Genomic DNA, 15,956 nt, shown 5'->3' on the forward strand with positions numbered 1-15,956 from the left:
CTCTCGGGGACTCATTCAGTAGGTGCACTCCGAGTGCCCCAACTACCAGCATTCGAACATATTAATTTTTGATCTACTCAAGTCAAAGAAAATGTGTATAAAGACAACTGCTGGTGCAAGCACTCGACAGAAGTCTCGGGGACTACACCCACTGGGTTCACTAAGCGTGAACCCATTGCAAAAATCTTACGATATCCGAGCAGACCCAGTGGGTTAGAAGAGAAAAGTAAGTACTTACTAGCCCACTTACTCGGATATCGTCTCGCAGTTCCAAACTTCGCTGGTACAGGGACGCGGTGGAGTCGTACGCCTTCTTGGCCTCTCCCGCCATCAGCTCCGCCTGCACCATGGCCCCCTTGGCCGCTCCCACCTGATCCTCCGGGAGGCGCTGGACGTTGTACTCGACAGTCGACGGGCCTGGGCCTGGCATCGTTGGAGGATCCTTGGGCATCCCAAGGCCCGCTCTAGTCGATTCAGCAACAACCAACACCGTTTCAGTTGACGGCACGTCCGCGGCGAGAGCAATAACTGGCGGAGCAGCCTGAAGGACAGGCACCGCAGCTTGCTTAGACCTCCCCTGGTCACCCTCATTCACATAAATCTCCCCTGAGGGAGACCCGACCGAATGGCGTGAGATCACAGGAAAAAAGGCAAGACCGAAGACAGAATTCGCGATGCAATAATGTAAACTTTCGGATTCGCTACGACGCACCTGGCTGGGACGAGACACCATTATCCATGTCCATGGGATCATCCCCCTGGCGTGCCGGAGAGGTGGCAGAGGTAGCAACTCTGTAGAATGAAATTCATTCGACCAATAAACAGGAGTTCAATCGAATATCGGAAGAAGTTAGAAGAACAATGCACTTACGTTGAGGTGACGGGAACGACGACCCTCATCCGCGGCAAAGCCTTTCGAGGTTTAGATCCGCTCGGTTTGGCCACCTTGGAAGGCTAACCTGCAGGCTCAGCAGCAGCGTCCCTGGTCCTCTTGATGCTCCGAGCACTCGGAACCACGGGAACAGTTGGCGGGGCGCTCGGGACAGTAGGAGTGGTTGGCGGAGCACTCGAGGATGCTGGAGGGGCCGAGGGAGCCGCAGGTTCATGTCGGCATTTGGTTCGAAGCTCTGGTGGCGGAGGTGGCGAGCTCTGCTCTTCGTCGTCCTCCTCCTCTTCCCCAGACTCCTCCTCCGTCTCCCCACTGTCGGAGACGTACTCGACGCTCTCCACGCTGCCCTCCTGGCTGCCCTCCTCCTCCTCCTCGGCCGGGTTCCCGTTCGAGATAGGAGAGAACCAATTGGTCCACTTCTGCATAAAATACAGTCGGCGACATCAGACATCAGACAGTGATTCAAGAAAGCGATAAATCTGACACAGTTATGTGCACTCGACAAGTTGTACTCACCTCGTTCGGAGGAGGGTTGTCCGCGCAGAAAGCCCTCACTCGCCGGGACCCTCTGGGTTTCTCGCAAGCGCCTGTGATCTGGAGCACCCACGACGCCACCGTCTCCTCGGTCACGCACTCGACGTTGGTCCGAGTGGAGTCTTCGAGCCCCGTGTAGTGCCACATGGCGTGGTCTCGGGCCTGCAGTGGTTGGATGCGCAGGCCGAGGAAAACCTCCTGCAAATCTATGCCGGTGACTCCCCTTCTGACGACTTCTACGAGTGCGTCGACCAGAGGCTGGATATGGATCTTCTCCGCCTTCGTGAGCGCGAGCTGCTTAGGCGGAGCTGGTCGATCTAAGCTAAAAGGAGGCAACCCTGTCGTGGCATTCGGGCAAGCAACGTCCTGGCAGTAGAACCATGTCGACAGCCAGTTCCTAACCGATTCACTCAGCTGAAGAGCGGGATAACTACTTTTGCTCTTCTTTTGGAAGCCTAAGCCTCCGCAGAGCTGGAGAAGGTGGGACTTATCATCCGACTGATTAAGTCGTTTGATAGTTTGGGATCTAGTAGAGAAGATATGTTTGAAAAGCCCTCAATGGGGAGGACAGCCGATGAAGCACTCGCACAAGACTACGAAAGCAGAGAGATGAGCTATGGCATTCGGGGGAAAGTGGTGGAGCTGCGCCCCGAAGTGGTTCATTATGCCTTTGAAGAAAGGATGCGGGGGTAGGGAGAAACCTCGATGCACGTGGCTGAGAAGCAGGACGCGCTCCACCTCCCGGGGCGCCGGCTCGGTCTCACCCTCCGCCGGCAACCTCCACGACTTGTGCGCGATCATCCCGTGCTCCACCAGCTCCAGCAGGTCCTCCTCCGTCACCGTGGAGGAGAGGAAGTCCCCCTGGATCCACCCCACCGGTAGCGTTCGCTTCCTCCGCTGAGCAGGAGCCGCCGCCTTCCCCCTCTTCTTCCGCGCCTCTAGCTTGCTAGTCTTCCCCTTTGTCATGGCGGAAGCTGCGGATTCGCGAGGGAGAAGGAGAAGGAAGAAGCTTGGCGTGCGGAGAGAATGGCGAGGGAGGCAGAGCAAAGGCAAGATATCCGGCGAGCGTAACGAAAAAACCCTCGCCGCTGAGGTTTAAGTAAGGTTTCGACTGGGTCGCTGGCAAGTGGCCCCGAAATCTTACCACCCGACCGGCCGCGGCGATATCAGTGGAGAAGATGAAGGCGCGGGATTCGAGGCATCAGGCACTACTCGAGCGCGATGCCGTCATCCCCGCTGAGCGCGCGGTAACCGAAATTTGAGTATCCCGGAAAATCCGCCGCTGTTAGTTGATCGGTCACGTCAGAAGATACCACAGAAGCACTCGGTTTCCGACAGTTTGTTTCACAAATACTTCCACTCGGATCGTTGGTCAGAAAAGATAAAATGGATTGAGGCAAGCAACGCCAAAGTCACATCCGTACCAGTCGGATCCAAACTTCAAGCATCGCTTCGTCGTTCCAACCCCAATCCATTAAGGGACTAATGATGGGGTTATAGTCCTAGGGTAGGGTCATAGGCCTGCCCTGTAGGTCCTACCCAAGGACTACCCCTCATAAGGGACAAGGCCCTTAGTCAGTTCCGACTGAATTAAGGAGTTCCCGTCATCCAGTCGGTAACAGATCCTCGACCATCCAGTCGGAGATGAGCATTCGGAGAATATCAAACTAACCGACTGGATTCCACTCTGTGCATCGTAACCCCCTTGGAGGGAAACGGTCATACGTTTCCATGTGCCTTTATTAGCATTTAAGACATACGTTACCTGTAACGTAGGCATTTATTTGCCACTACTCCACCCCCGTGCACCGAACCATTGTGGAGGGCAGCGCACTCTATATAAGCCACCCTCCCCTACTGGTGCAGGGGTTAGCAAATTGCTGTATTCTATATTCCACTCGACAACAAGCTCCCAGAGCACTGAGACGTAGGGCTATTACCTCCACCACAGAGGGGCCTGAACTCATACAACCTCGCCGTAGCTAAGGCTCTGCCCATCCTTTCGTGCCCTATACATCTACTGTCAGACTTATACCCACGACAGGCATCACGTCCATAAGCAAATAGGCCGACTCCAGCCTCCACCTATTACTATTACTCCACCCATAGACCGCTATCCAGCATGCATCTAGAGTATTAAGTAAATAAGATTAATGCTTGGGGAATGATGACATGATGTAGACAAAGTAAACTCAATCAATATGAATAAACACCATCATTTTATCCTTAGTGGCAGTAACATGAAGACGCTTCTTGTCCCCTTTTGTCACTTGGATATAGAAATTCACCAGGTTGAACCCACTACAACGCACATGTACCACTAAAGAAAGATCAATCTACTTGGCCAAAGCAATTCAATAGATCATATAGATTTATGAAGCTATGATGATCATGCAAATAAGGATCATAAAATTCAGAGAAGATTCAAAAACTTTTCATGAATAATCTGAACATAAACCCACAATTCATCGGATCCCAACAAACACACCATACAAAAGAATTACATCAGATAGATCAATGCAAAGATGCGAGGATCGTTATATTGAATATCAAAAGAGAGAGAGAGATAGCCATCTAGATACTAATTACGGACTCGTAGGTCTGTGGTGAACTACTCGCACATCATCACGAGGGCACCAAGGTTGATGAAGAGGTCGCCCGTGATTGATCCCCCTCCGATAGGATGCCAGAATGAAGCTCCAGACGGGGTTTCCATGGAACAGAGCCTTGCGACGGCGTAAAAAGTGTTTCCTGGATATATTTAGGGTTTCTAGAATATTTGAGAAATTATAGGCCACAGAACGAGGCAAGAGGGGGCACAAGGAGGCGACAAGGCATCAGGGCACGACCACCCCCTAGCCGCGGCATGTTGCCTTGTGGGCTCCTCGTGTGGTTTTAGGTGTCCTCCTGAAGCTTCGAGGTCTTCTTTTGGTCCAGAGAAAATCATAAAAATGTTTCATGGCAATTGGACTTTGTTTGCTACTCAAAACCCGAAAACAAGAAACACACATAAAACAACAACTAGCACCGGGCACTTGGTTAATAGGTTAGTGTTCAAAACTAATATAAATTGCTCCATTATGACCCAAAAAGTATCTTAAGATGATAATATAACAACATGGAACAATTGAAAATGATAGATACGTTGGAAACGTGTCAAGCATCCCCAAGCTTAATTTCTGCTCGTCCTCAAGTAGGTAAATGATAAAAATAGAACTTTTGATGTGACATGCTATCCAATATATAATCTTTCGCATCTATGCTCATTAAGAAATGATGGACTAACAAACACTGACATAGTAATAATTATAAACACATGCAACAAATCATCAATCTATCAAATTATACAATCCTTAAAGAATGTTTACCGCCATTAATCTTTCATATTAGCAAAGCATGGCTCCGTCTTCACCACATTAATACAAATGTTAAGCACCACAGTGTCCAAGTCAGGCAATTGGATCATACTTTTTCAAAGTGAATGGAATTTTTATTCTTCACGCAATACATGAGCGTGAGCCATGGACATAGCATATGGTGGAACAGAATATGGTTGTAGTTATCAAAGGGGTAAAAGGGGAGAAGATAGTCTCACATCAACTAGGAGTACCTATGGGCTATGGATGCCCGTCGGTAGATGTTAATGTAAGGAGTATGGATTGCCATGCAAATGATGCACTAGTGCTATAAGTGTATGAAAGCTCAAATGCATCAAAGTGGGGTGTGCATCCAACTTGCTTGCTCATGAAGACCTCAGGCATTTGAGGAAGCCTATCATCAGAATATGCAAGCCAAGTTTATAGTAATGATAATATGATTCACAGTAGCATATGAAAATGACATATCTTGAGACTTTCTACAAGAGGAACATGGTGCCACTTTGAGGCAGAAGTGTGGTAAAGTATAGTAGCTAAGTCCCTTCCCTCTTTTTCTCTCATTTAATTTTTCATTCTCTGTTTTTTATGGTGGGATCATTTGGCCTTCTCCATTTTTATTTTTATTTCGGAGTCTCTTCTCGAGTTGTGGGGGAATCATAGTCTCCATCATCCTTTCCTCACTTGGACGATGATCTAAAAATGATGATCATCACACTTTTATGTACTTACAACTCATGAAAGCTCGATATGACTCAACATGAATGCCTCTTGCTGTGTACAAGGATGTGCAATGATCTAGCCTGGCATGTATCAGCAATATTATAAATAGTAGCTTTGCGACAAATTCTACGCCATCTCTATATGATCATGCAAAGCAATATGATGATGAATGAACTAGTCATATGATGTAATGGTGGAATTCGCATGGCAATATATCTCGGAATGGCCATGGAAATGCCCTGATTAGTATGGTTGTTGTTTTGAGGAATATAAAGAAAGGTTTATGTGTGACAAAGCATATCATGCCACGGGGTTTGGATGCACTGGAGATGTTCGCACCAATCCTGGAGGTGAGAATGGGCAATGTATGGTACCGAAGAAGCTAGCAAAATATGAGGAGGTGAGATTGCGTATGTCCATGACTTCACATTATTCGTGAATAATTCATATAGTTATTGCAAAGTTTTATTAGTTTCATCACAAATCAAAGAACTACCCGGGAGGAGCTATCCATCGCGCGACTCCAGCTCAAAACAACACTAGGATTTCAACGAGGAATATAAATCCTCACACATCCCTGCCATGCATTTGCAATATTTGGAGAAACAAGGAATTAACTCCTCTTAGTATTGCTACTTCTGTGAATCAACAATGATGCACTCACACCTTTTTAATATTACCATATCAATGTCATCAACCCACAATTTCTCTTTATGTGCTACATGATGGTTTTGATTATCATCCATTGAATACTTATTAGTCTTGGACTAGCAATCTGACCCATGAAAATTACCACTGCTGTTTATCAACTCTCAAACAAATATAAGTGAACAATTGGAGTTCAAATATTTCAATAAAATCTACACGCCACTGTGCTCAAAAAGATATAACTGAAGTACTAGTGCAATTGTTTAGCTCAAACGATATAAGTGAAGCACAAATATTATTCTAACAAGTCATGATAAATGTGTATCTCTCTCTGGTTGGTGTGTGTAGAAAAAGATGCTTGCATAAAACTAAAAATAAAAAGAAAACTTAAGCAACCGATGATCCAAGCAAAACTCATATTATGTGATGAATAAAAATGTAGCTTCAAGTGACATACCAATGGATTGAGACGAAAGAGGGGATGCCTTCCGGGGCATTGATACGTCCATTTTGCATCATGCTTTCATGTTGATATTTATCGCTTTACGGACTATTATTATACTTTGTGGTACCATACTTATGCCTTTTCTCTCTTATTTTGCAAGGTTTATTTGAAGAGGGAGAATACCCGCAGCTGGAATTCTGGACTTGAAAAGGAGCAAGTCTGAGTCCTCTATTCTGCGCAACTCCAAATGCCCTGAAAATCAACGTGGATTTTTTTGGGAATATATAAAAAATACTAGGTGAAAGAAGTTTCATAGGGGAGCAGCGAGGGGCCCACAAGCCTGGTTGCCACGGCCTACCCGCTGGCCGTGGCAACAGGGCTTGTGGGCACCCTGGTGGGCCAGTGGCCCCCCTCTTTTGCTATATGAAGGGTTTCGTCCGAGAAAAAAAATAAGGTGGAGCTTTTTTGTGGATTGTCCGCTGCCACGAGGCGGAACTTGAGCAGATCCAATCAAGAGCTCCGGCAGGACGATCCTGCCGGGGAAACTTCCCTCCCGGAGGGGGAAATCATCGCCATCTTCATCACCAACACTCCTCTCATCGGAGGGGAGTCATCTCCATCAACATCTTCATCAGCACCATCTCCTCTCCAAACCCTAGTTCATCTCTTGTAACCAATCTCCGTCTCGCGACTCCGATTGGTACTTGTAGGATTGCTAGTAGTGTTGATTACTCTTTGTAGTTGATGCTAGTTGAATTACTTGGTGGAAGAGTTTATGTTCAGATCCTTGATGCTACTCATTACACCTCTGATCATGATTATGATTATGCTTTGTGAGTAGTTACTTTTGTTCCCGAGGACATGGGATAAGTCATGCTGATAATAGTCATGTGAATTTGGTATTCGTTCGGTATTTTGATATGCTGTATGTTGTCTTTTCCTCTAGTGGTGTTATGTGAACGTCGACTACATAACACTTCACCATATTTGGGCCTAGAGGAAGGCATTGGAGAGTCGTAAGTAGATGATGGGTTGCTAGAGTGATAGAAGCTTAAACCCCAGTCTATGCGTTGCTTCGTAAGGGGCTGATTTGGATCCACTAGTTTAATGCTATGGTTAGACGTTGTCTTAATTCTTCTTTCGTAGTTGAGGATGCTTGCGAGAGGGGTTAATCATAAGTGGGATGCTTGTCCAAGTAAGGGCAGTACCCAAGCGCCGATCCACCCACATATCAAATTATCAAAGTAACGAACGCGAATCATATGAACATGATGAAACTAGCATGACAGAAATTCCCGTGTGTCCTCGGGAGCGTTTTTCATCTTATAAGACTTTGTTCATGCTTGTCCCTTGCTACAAAAGGGATTGGGCCACTTTGCTGCACCATTTCTACTACTTGTTACTTGTTACTTTTCACCTGCTACGTTTCACCTCACTACACCATCACTTGTTACCGCTACTTTGAGTGCTTGCAGTTATTACCTTGCTGAAAACCATTTATCAAAGCCTTCTTCTCCTCGTTGGGTCCGACACTCTTACTTATCGAAAGGACTACGATTGATTCCCTATACTTGTGGGTCATCAACCATGCTGGAGACAGAACTGCTCATAAGGTATTGCAATCAGGTTTCTATTGGCCCACTCTCTTCAAGGATGCCCGTAAGTTTGTCTTGTCTTGTGACGAATGACAAAGAATAGGGAAAATGAGTAAGCGTCACGAAATGGCTATGAACTATTCACTTGTCAGTGAACCATTTGATGTCTCGGGCTTTGATTATATGGGACCCTTCCCGAGTTCCAATGGGTATACTCACATCCTAGTTGCTGTTGGTTACGTCACTAAGTGGGTAGAAGCTATCCCCACTAGAAATGTTGATCACAACACCTCTATTAAGATGCTTAAAGAAGTCATTTTCCCAAGATTTGGAGTCCCTAGATATCTGATGACTGATGGCGGTTCACACTTCATTCATGGTGTTTTCCGCAAGATGCTTGCTAAGTATGATGTCAACCATAGAGTTGCATCTCCTTATCATCCTCAGTCTAGTGGTCAAGTGGAGTTGAGTAATAGGGAGATCAAATTGATCTTACAAAAGACTGTCAATATATCTCGAAAGAATTGGTCTAGCAAACTTGACGATGCACTATGGGCTTATAGGACTGCTTATAAGAATCCCATGGGTATGTCGCCGTATAAAATGGTTTACGGTAAGGCCTGTCATTTACCTCTTGAGCTGGAACACAAAGCTTATTAGGCAATCAAAGAGCTCAACTTCGATTTCAAACTTGCCGGTGAGAAGCGGTTGTTTGAGATCAGCTCATTATATGAATGGAGGGCCCATGCATATGAGAATGCCAAGTTGTTCAAGGAAAAGGTTAAGAGATGGCACGATAAAAGAATACAAAAACGAGAGTTCAATGTAGGTGATTATGTCCTGCTATACAATTCTCGCGTAAGATTCTTCGCAGGCAAGCTTCTCTCTAAATGGGAAGGTCCTTACGTTGTTGAGGAAGTATATCATTTCGGCGCCATCAAAATCAATAACACGGAAGGTAATTTTCCTAGAGTGGTAAATGGGCAAAGCATCAAGCATTATATCTCTGGTACTCCCATAAATGTTGAGACCAATATCATCAATATCATAACTCTAGAGGAGTACATAAGGGATGTTTATCAGCCTGTTTTAGACCCTGAAAACGAAGAGGTATGTGTTTCGGTAAGTAATTGGACTCCGAAACTTTTCCAGTAGGAAATCTTGTCCGTTTTGGAATTTATGGAAAAATAGAAAAATAAAAAGCAGTCCGGAGAGCGCAGAGGGGGCCACAAGCTTGGTAGCCGCCGCCTGCCCCCCTGGCCGCGGCGACAGGGCTTGTGGGCACCTCATGTGCCTCCCGGACTCCATTTTCTTGCGGAGCACCCCTTCTGGTCCAGAAAAAATCATTATATTTATGCCCGAGGGTTTTGATCTCCGTATCGCGCAGTTTTCCTCTCTTTTCGTTTCGAGCCTGTTTCTGTTGCAGATCTAGATCGTCATGACTTCCCCAAAAGCTCCTAAGGACAAGATCTTCGAGAAGGTCATCAATCCCTACCTCACAGAAGTGCTGAAACACCCTCAATCTATTGAGATGCGTGAGGGGATGTTGCACATCCGTGATGTTGAGGGGCCTAAGAAGACTGGAAGCTTGGAGACGATGCTCGAGCAATGGAGCAACAAGTCTTCAAGTGCCAAGGGACGGTGGAGCGTGGACTCAACGCCAACCACATGATGATCACGGAGTTCACCAACAAGCACAAGATGGATGCCATTGACATTGGGAAGCACCTCTCCAGGCTCTATGACAGGGTTGATCAACTCCAGGGCCAGATCTATGACCTGCAGAACCAAAACTGTGAGTATGAGTATAGATTTAAATCAATACGGTTGGTTGCAGATTTGAGGATTCCGGCGACTCATTCATCCTGCCATGATGGAGCCCCTACGCCTTGGAAGACGGAGGATCAGACTTCTTCATCAACACCACCACCATCACCACCAAAGGAAGACAACTAAGCATTGGTATGGGCAACCCCCTTGGCTTATGCCAAGCTTGGGGGAGTTGCCCTGGTATCGTATCACCTTTATATCTTTTGCTTTTACCTTTGTTTTAGTTCTTTCCTTTTCAGTTTTTATTTCCTCTCTTAGTGGAATAAGTCTTTAGTGTTTAGTTTGAGTCTTTTGCCTTGTGTCTCCCCCGATGTATTCGAGCTTGCGAGCTATATAATAAAGAGTATCTTAGTCAAGGGCTTTGTTTTGTGCAATGATCAAAAGTATGAAAAGAACAATAGCATGAAAGATCATGAGATGATCCTATGGAAAGTGATAGCTTCACATATAACAAGTTCGATGATTGAAAATTGTTGAGAATAAACCAACATAGATCCCAGTCATTGTTGCAATTAATAAGAAGTAATAAGGAAAGAGAGGTTCACATATAAATATATCATCTTAGACACTTTCTACAATTGTGAGCACTCGCCAAACTATTACATGCTTAGAAGTAGATGTTGGACAAGGAAGACAAGATAATGAATTGTGTTTGCTTGGTTCCAAACAATGTTATATGATTAGAGATCCCTTAGCATGTGACAATTGCTTCCACCTCATATTAGCCAAAACTCCCGCACCAAGTAGAGATACTACTTGTGCATCCATAAACCTTCAACCCAGTTTTGCCATGAGAGTCCACCATACCTGCCTAAGGATTGAATAAGATCCCTCAAGTAAGTTGTCATCGGTGCAAGCAATAAAAATTGCTCTCTAATATGTATGATCTATTAATGTGTGGAAAATAAGCTTTATACGAACCTGTGATGAGGAAGACATAAAAGCGACAGACTGCATAATAAAGTTCTTTATCACATGAGGCAATATAAAGTGACGTTCCTCCGCACTAAGAGGACACGCATCCAAACCTCAAAAGCGCATGACAACCTCTGCTTCCCTCTGCGAAGGGCCTATCTTGTACCTTTACTTTTTGCCCTTGAAAGAGTCATGGTGATCTTCACCAATTCCCTCTTTTGCCTTCGTCTTGGCTACCGTCATATGCTTGGGAAATATCTATATTCATATATCAACTTGGAGATGAGTACTTATTCTTTATTATTGTTGACTTTACCCTTGAGGTAAATGGTTGGGAGGCAAAATTATAAGCCCCTATCTTTCTCTGTGTCCAACTGAAACTTTGATACCATGAGTATCACGTGAGTTGTAACAATTGTGGAAAACAAAAGAGATGATTGAGTATGTGGATTTGTTTTACAAGCTCTTATTTGACTCTTTCTGATGATATGATAAATTGAAATTGCTTCAATGACTATGGACTGTTGCTGGCTACTTCTTGGTAAGGTTTTTGTTTCATACTTTGCTTTGTGAAGTAATTGTTACTTTCCCATAAGAATCTTTATGATATATTGCTGTTTTATGTGCGATCATGATGCCCTCATGTCCGTATTATGTTTTTTCGACACCTTCATCCCTAAACATGTGGACATGTTTATCGATCTTGGTTTTCGCATGAGGACAAGCGAGGACTAAGCTTGGGGGAGTTGATACGTCCATTTTGCATCATGCTTTCATGTTGATACTTATCGCTTTATGGACTGTTATATTATTTTGTGGTACCATACTTATGCCTTTTCTCTCTTATTTTGTAAGGTCTATTTGAAGAGGGAGAATACCGGCAGCTGGAATTCTGGACTTGAAAAGGAGCAAGTCTGAGTCCTCTATTCTGCACAACTCCAAATGCCCTGAAAATCAACATGGAATTTTTTGGGAATATATAAAAAATACTAGGCGAAAGAAGTGCGAGAGGGGAGCTACCAGGGGCCCACAAGCCTGGTAGCCGCCGCCTACCCCCCTGGCCACGGCTACAGGGTTTGTGGGTGCCCTGCTGGCCCACTTGCCCCCCTCTTTTGCTATATGAAGGGTTGCGTCCAGGAAACAATCATGGTGGAGCTTTTTCGTGGATTCTCCGCCGCCACGAGGCGGAACTTGAGCAGAACCAATCTAGAGCTCCGGCAGGACGATCCTGCCGGGGAAACATCCCTCTCGGAGGGGGAAATCGTCGCCATCGTCATCACCAACACTTCTCTCGTCGGAGGGGAGTCATCTCCATCAACATCTTCATCAGCACCATCTCCTCTCCAAATCCTAGTTCATCTCTTGTAACCAATCTCCGTCTCGCGACTCCAATTGGTACTTGTAAGGTTGCTAGTAGTGTTGATTACTCTTTGTAGTTGATGCTAGTTGGATTACTTGGTGGAAGAGTTTATGTTCAGATCCTTGATGCTACTCATTACACCTCTGATGATGATTATGATTATGCTTTGTGAGTAGTTACTTTTGTTCCTGAGGACATGGGATAAGTCATGCTGATAATAGTCATGTGAATTTGGTATTCGTTCGGTATTTTGATATGCTGTATGTTGTCTTTTCCTCTAGTGGTGTTATGTGAACGTCGACTACATAAAACTTCACCATATTTGGGCCTAGAGGAAGGCATTGGGGAGTAGTAAGTAGATGATGGGTTGCTAGAGTGACAGAAGCTTAAACCCGAGTCTATGCGTTGCTTCGTAAGGGGTTGATTTGGATCCACTAGTTTAATGCTATGGTTAGACGTTGTATTAATTCTTCTTTCGTAGTTGCGGATGCTTGCGAGAGGGGTTAATCATAAGTGGGACACTTGTCCAAGTAAGGGCTGTACCCAAGCGCCGGTCCACCCACATATCAAACTATCAAAGTAACGAACGCGAATCATGTTAACAGGATGAAACTAGCATGACAGAAATTCCCGTGTGTCCTCGGGAGCGTTTTTCCTCCTATAAGACTTTGTTCAGGCTTGTCCCTTGCTACAAAAGGGATTGGGCCACTTTGCTGCACTGTTTCTACTACTTGGTACTTGTTACTTTTCACCTGCTACGTTTCACCTCACTACACCATCACTTGTTACCGCTACTTTTAGTGCTGGCAGTTATTACCTTGCTGAAAACTGTTTATCAGAGCCTTCTGCTCCTCGTTGGGTTCGACACTCTTACTTATTGAAAGGACTACGATTGATCCCCTATACTTGTGGGTCATCAGGCATCCCTAAGCTTATATGCTTTAAAATTCCTTGAATATTACCTTGGGCTTCCTTGGGCATCCCAAAGCTTAGGCTCTTGTTGCTCCTTATTCCATTGTCCAACGTGATAACACCCATAACTTGAAAACTTCAATCACACTAAACTCAAGAAAACTTCGTGAGATCTATCAGTATAAGAAACATAACGAATACTTAGATAATGTTGTAAATTGATTATTATTTCTTTATTGAATAATAGGTATTGTATTCTAACTTCTCCATGTCTTATACCCCCCGAAACAATCCATAGCATCATCAAAACAAGCAAACCATGCAAGCAAAAATAGAATCTGTCTAAAACAGAATAGTCCGGAGTAATCTATAATGAACATATAATTTTGTAACCGATAAAATTCTGAAAATTTAGTACGGCCTGAGAATTTTGGACAGAAATACCGTGTAAGCAATTCAGCTTAAAAAAACGTTCGAGTCAAATCAGAGAAATTATGCACTCAATGTCAAAATTACTGTTTTTGCACCGTATCAATTATACTTATCATACAAGTCATCCCAAAGGTTTTACTTGGCACAAACACTACTTTAAACACAAAAACACAATCATTACAGAGGCAATAATCATTTAATCACACCAAAACATAAACTAAAAAGCAAACATGTAGATAACTATTGGGTTGCCTCTCAACAAGTGCTATTGTTTTATGCCCCTAGCTAGGCATAATGCATATGATCAAGTGTTGTGATCCTTGATATCAAGCTCATCAATAACAAAAACATGAATAGAAGAAATTTAGGAGACTTGAAAATATGATCTTTTATCAGGTTTACAAAGTTGGGATGCACACTAATCATTTTAAGATCTTCGTCCCTTTTATAGGAGGAGTACTAATGTCCTTAGGAACATACATAAATTTGGGACTTTTACTACGAGGGGTAGTAGCATTAGTTTTGGAGGGTGTGAAAGGGGAACCTACTTTATCAATAACCTCCTGCATTTTGTCAATAATATTCATACTTTGTTCTACTATCTCATTGCTATCCCACACACAACAGCGCTATAAGTTGACACGCTGACAGAGGCTGGGCTTGCGTTGGTTCTTCCCTTGAAGAGGAAAGGGTGATGCAGCACAGGAGTAGTAAGTATTTCCCTCAGTTTGAGAACCAAGGTATTGATCCAGAAGGAGGGTCTTGTCAAGTCCAGAGTACCTACGCAAACACAAACAAGCTTGCACCCAACGCTTCAAAGGGGTTGTCAATCCCTTCAAGATTGTATGCAAAGTGAGATCTGAAGGCGGAAAGTGCAACAAACTAAAAAGTGTAAGGCAATGATCATGGTGGGTGAACAAATTACTGTCAAGCAATTGATAGAACCACGCAAAGTCATGACGATATCTAAGGCAATGATCATGCATATAGGCATCACGTCCGAGACAAGTAGACCGATACTTTCTGGATCTACTACTATTACTCCACACATCGACAGCTATCCAGCATGCATCTAGTGTATTGAGTTCATGACGAACAGGGTAACGCTTTAAGCAAGATGACATGATGTAGAGGGATAATCTCAAACTAATGATGAAAACCCCATCTTTTTACCCTTGATGGCAACAACACGATGCGTACCTCGCTACCCCTTCTATCACTGGGTGAGGTCACCGCACGGTATGAGCCTAAAACCAAGCACTTCTCCCATTGCAAGAATCATAGATCTAGTTGGCCACACAAAACCCACAACTCGATGAGAATTACAAGGATATGAAATCATGCATAAGAGAGATCAGAAGAAACTCAAATATGATTCATAGATAATCTGATCATAAATCCACAATTCGTCGGATCTCGACAAACACACCGCAAAAGAAGATTACATCGGATAGATCTCCATGAAGATCATGGAGAACTTTGTATTGAAGATCCAGGAGAGAGAAGAAGCCATCTATTTACTACCTATGGACCCGTAGGTCTATGTTGAACTACTCACGCTCATCGGAGAGGTCATGGTGTTGATGAAGAAGCCCTCCGTGTCCGAATCCCCCCTCCGACAAGGCACCAGGACATGCCCAGATGGGATCTTGCGGAGACAGAAGCTTGCGGCGGCGGAAAAGTGATTGCGATGATATCCTGATTTTTTCTGGAATTTATGGGATTATATAGGCGAAAGACCTAGGTCAGGGGACCTCCAGGGGGCCCACAAGCCTGGATGGCGCGCCCCCTGGCTGCGGGATGGGGGCTTATGGGGCCCCTGGGGCTCCCCTGCCTTGGCTCCCATGTTCCCCGACCTTCTTCCGTTCCAAAAAAAATCTTTTCAGGGATTTTCTTCCGTTTGGACTCAGTTTCAAAATCTCCTCTGAAAGGGGTTAAAAACATGGAAAAAACAGGAACTGACACTTGGCACTGAGTTAATAAGTTAGTCTCAAAAAATAAATAAAAGGCATGCAAAACATACAAAGTTTGACAAGATAATAACATGAAACCATCAAAAATTATAGATACGTTGGAGACGTATCAAGCATCCCCAAGCTTAACTCCTGCTCGTCCTCGAGTAGGGAAGTGATAAAGAATGATTTTTTGATGTGGAATGCTACCTAGCATAGTTGTCCTTTGCAACTTCTTTCATGTGACATGAATGTTTAGATCCATAAGTTTCAAAACAATAGTTTGCTATTGACATGAAATCAGTAATACTTCAAGCAAACTAGCAAAGTAATCATGAACTTTCAAA

Source organism: Hordeum vulgare, chromosome 5H, assembly GCF_904849725.1.
Source record: "Hordeum vulgare subsp. vulgare chromosome 5H, MorexV3_pseudomolecules_assembly, whole genome shotgun sequence".
Taxonomy (NCBI): domain Eukaryota; kingdom Viridiplantae; phylum Streptophyta; class Magnoliopsida; order Poales; family Poaceae; genus Hordeum; species Hordeum vulgare.